Source organism: Aulonocara sp. 'chitande type north' Nkhata Bay, linkage group LG14 (assembly GCF_057382095.1).
Source record: "Aulonocara sp. 'chitande type north' Nkhata Bay isolate Kocher_YH1m ecotype deep benthic linkage group LG14, A_spYH_male_GT1.1, whole genome shotgun sequence".
NCBI classification, from domain to species: Eukaryota; Metazoa; Chordata; class Actinopteri; order Cichliformes; family Cichlidae; genus Aulonocara; species Aulonocara sp. 'chitande type north' Nkhata Bay.
The window spans coordinates 22,107,279-22,111,168 of record NC_141357.1 but is presented as its reverse complement, the minus strand read 5'-3'; the positions used below and the strand labels follow the sequence as shown (position 1 = coordinate 22,111,168).

At 40.8% G+C, this 3,890-nt stretch overlaps 1 protein-coding gene across 5 annotated transcripts in view; it reads right to left on the bottom strand.

Annotated features, from left to right (window-relative positions):
* Positions 1–3,161: 3,161 nt before the first annotated feature.
* scn3b (sodium channel, voltage-gated, type III, beta) overlaps positions 3,162–3,890 on the bottom strand; it is a 13,658-nt gene continuing 12,929 nt past the window's right edge. For 3 of the 5 annotated variants that reach the window (XM_086261547.1, XM_086261549.1, XM_086261548.1), the window contains one exon: positions 3,163–3,890. This exon is cut by the window's right edge and continues 2,337 nt beyond it. The gene's annotated coding sequence lies outside the window, so the exon portion shown is untranslated. The other 2 variants (XM_086261550.1, XM_086261551.1) reach the window with 1 other exon arrangement.

The following is a 3,890-nucleotide window of genomic DNA, read 5'->3' as shown; positions in this document are numbered from 1 at the left end:
GGTGTCCAACAAATGTTGCTTTAGGTGTTGTAATCTTTCTTGACAGAGGAACAGAAAGCTCTAAATTCATTACGCTGATTTTTTTTACTACATAATATGCTTCACACTAGAGGGAGACAAAGACCCTTCACAAATGACAGGCACTCAGCTACTTGCATGATTAATGATTTATGGTCACATTGTATGATGGTTGTTTAGATGAAAAAAAGTCTTTGAATCCACTGACATCCACTTTATATGTTTAAAATGCCATGTGTTTCATCCGTGGACTTTTAAGTTTCAAGATCCCTCTCCACTATTAGCGATGCTTTATGTGATTTTAAAGGAAATTACCTCCAAATTAAGAGTGTTTGTTGCCACAGCTTGTCCTGCCTTCTTAAACCTATGCAACTTGAAATGCTTACTGGAGCACTGAGGCAGTCGGGGCATGGCAGTTTAATTGAAACATATTTTAGTAGAATGTGGGCCGTATTACTGGGTTGTATCCTCAGGGAGGCACATTGTAACAAAAGAGCAGGCGAAGGTAGAGACACGGTGAGGCGAGGAGAGAGGGAGACAGAGTGAGGAGGGGTGGTGCGAGGAGGAGGCAGAATTGCACTTTCACAATGTATCTCAAATCCATAATGGCACATTGTTACAGAGTTTATGGGATGTGTCCCACAATCAATAACCAATTTATGTGAACTTGATGGATGGATAAAGGCCACACTGGTTACGTTACCTGTTTCCCATTCGGACAGTATAGCTGACCTTGGTTTGTGTTCACTTATATTCTGGGATAATCTGCCAAGGCTTTTTACTTCCACCTGGAGCAGATGTTATGTGACCGGTGGCGTCTTTATACTTTGCCTATAACAAGCACTCCAGATTTTCTCTAGTGCAAAACTTAATGTGTCTCAACTATCACTTGGTAATATCTTTTCCAGGCAATCTGCCTTGCTTCAGGCATGCCTGGGTTGCTATAACAACAGCTGCTGCTATATCTGTCACTGCTGTGGGTCACGGCTAGCTAAAAGAGCAACATACATCACATCCCTCTTAAGTGCTGGTTTTCATCTATTTCTCCCTGCCAGTACCTTCGCCTTTTGCTGTCTTTTTGTCTTCATCAGCCCCTCTGACTTTGCATATCTGAAGGAGCTCTCTTCCCACGGAATAAAACCCCTCTGTACGTATGTGTTTAAGCTCTGTGAAGACAGACAATTAAAATACACCGAGTTTACTTAAAGTCGAAACTAATCGAAAGGCGTTTTGTTAGCTGCTTTTCTGCTGAGTTAATAAGAGCTGTGAATGCCAGTGGGGCTTATTGTGGTTGATTTAAAGTCAACTTCTTTCTTTTCATCACCATTGCAGTCACAGATAATAAGGAGAACATGAGTTAAGAGTTGCTGAGGGTCAATATTGCATTTTCTTCTCAGTGTCCTGGTAGAGTTAAAGTAACAGAGGACTCATTATACAGTTTGCATGGCACCGAAAGACGGATGTAGCCACATGAACTCCTGCTTTACAGCCTCCTTTTTACATTGCAACCCCAACACTACTTTTATAGGAGTCAGAAGTTAACAAATTTAGGCGAGCAGTGGGAGTGCTACGTTATCAGCTAATACTAGCTAGCTTGGCAAACAGGCCATTCTATATAAAGATACCTGTGAATTAGTGCTGAGTAACGTACTTCTTTCAGCTGCTTTCTTTAGAGGTCACCATAGCGGATCATCTTCCCCCAATTTCACTCTATCCCTTCTTCTGTCACACTAACCATGCTCTCTGAGGTTTTCCTCTTTTTCTCCTGCCTGGCAGCTCAATCTTCTATATCCTTTGTCCAATATATCCACTATCCCTCTTCTCAACATGTCCAAACCATTTCAGCCTTGCCTCTATAAGTTTGTCTCCAAACCACTCAACTCGAGCTGTCCCTCCAGTATACGAATTTCTAATCCTGTCCATTCTGGTCACTCCCAGTGAAAATTTTTCACTCTGCCACGTTCAGGTTGACAGGAGGAGGCAGAGGTAGCAGGAATCACTACCATCTTATAAACCTTTCCTTTAACTCTTTTAGATAAGGATGAGAGTCACATTGGTGGTTTAGCTTCTTATTGTTACCTAATGGCAAGGAACCTTGGTGTGATTTTTTTTGACTGTGCTTTAAAATTAGATAAACAGATTAACTCTGTTAAGATGAGTTTTGTTTTTAAACTAAGGCTCCTCAAGTCAAGGCCTGCTTCCTGTAACATAACTTTGAGAGATCAGTTCACTCTTTTATTACCTCTCACTTAGACTGTTGCAGTCATTTCTATTTTGGCTCTGTTAGTCGTTACTTTGTCGCCTGCTTGCTTTTTGGCGAGAAAGAAATGGTGTGATCACAGTACTTTTTTAGGCTCCTTACCCTGGCTTCCAGTGCATAGATCCAGGTTAAAATTTTATTACTTGGTTTTAAGAGTCTCAGTAGTTTGCTGCCACCATAGTTAACTGAACTTTTGTAACCTTACACTCCTGCCAGAGCACTGGGGTTTAGAACCAAATGAAGCTTATGCACGAGTTCCCTTTCCTTGGGCCAATCAGCTGCCACTTCAGAGCCCCAGCCAAGACTCACTCTTCATCTTCACCACCACCATTGTCTAGGTCAGGGGTCGGCAACCCGCGGCTCCGGAGCCGCATGCGGCTCTTTAGTCTTTATTTTGCGGCTCCGGGTGGTTTGGGAAAATACATTAGAAGTAATTAGCTAAAGTGTATTTTATTTGTGTTTAGTTCTTTTTTTTTAACATGTAGTTCTAAATTGGAAGATTATTGTGATTTTGAAATATAAAAATAAAATTATATCTTATAATTTTTTCATCGCTCAAAATAAGCGTCACACTCGCGGAAGCCAGTGTACCCGCTGAAACGCTGTGCATTTATCGAGACTTTCGACCCCAGGTAGGCCAATTATGGATCTTCGGATCCACATTATGTCGGCAGCTGTTGTCCACCGTGAACTAAGTTAAAAACAAACACAGCTCACGCCCCACAGATGACAGCTTACAGTCCTGCGTAAAGATGAAAGCCCCGATTTGCAGACGCTGTGCGCAGAGGTTCGGGACCATATTGTAAACATATCACGACAGACCCGACGATGTTTGCATGAACATGCTTTTCAGCATCTCTTTATTGATCGCGTTTCACACACGGTTGCTGTACGCAGCCCGACACATACCAACACAACAGCAGAGAGAGCACAGACTTTAAGGCGGCAAGGCGTGATTGCGGGTGCCGCTCAGGTGCGTCCGACTCCCATACAGCGGCACTGCAGACCACGCCCCGCCACACACATTAACCAGGTAAAATACATATTTAGGCAGAATTTTGCAAATATCTTTTTTTTTTTTTGTTAGCAGTATAGTGCTTTTTTTCCAATTACTTTTTAGAAGTCAGGTCAAGCGTCCAAAAGCCCAAAGGCGATATAAGGGTGGCGGCTCACAACAATTTTTGTTTGCTACATGGATCATTTTAGTTCAGCTGGGCGTCTTTCCTTTTGTTGTATTTCTTTAAGAGTTCAAAACATAAATAAAATGTAATTTTCTCGGTAGAACTTCATGGATTTCATAAGCAACACACCTTAGTTGCTCTATGGATTCTTTTAAAAAGCAGTTAAAACTTTTCTGTTCAAACAAGCCTTTTGTTGATCTACGTATTTTATATTCTTTACATTATTTACATTTAATCTTTTACATTGTGTATAATGTCTATTGATTGTATTGTTTATTTTAATATTTGTGTACAGCGCTTTGTGACTGCCTGTCTGTGAAAAGCGCTTAATAAATAAACTTTACTTACTTACTTTAGTTGTTCACACAAAGCATAAAGGTAAAAAAAAAAACAAAACACAATATATACAGTGTTATCTTCATTTTAGATTT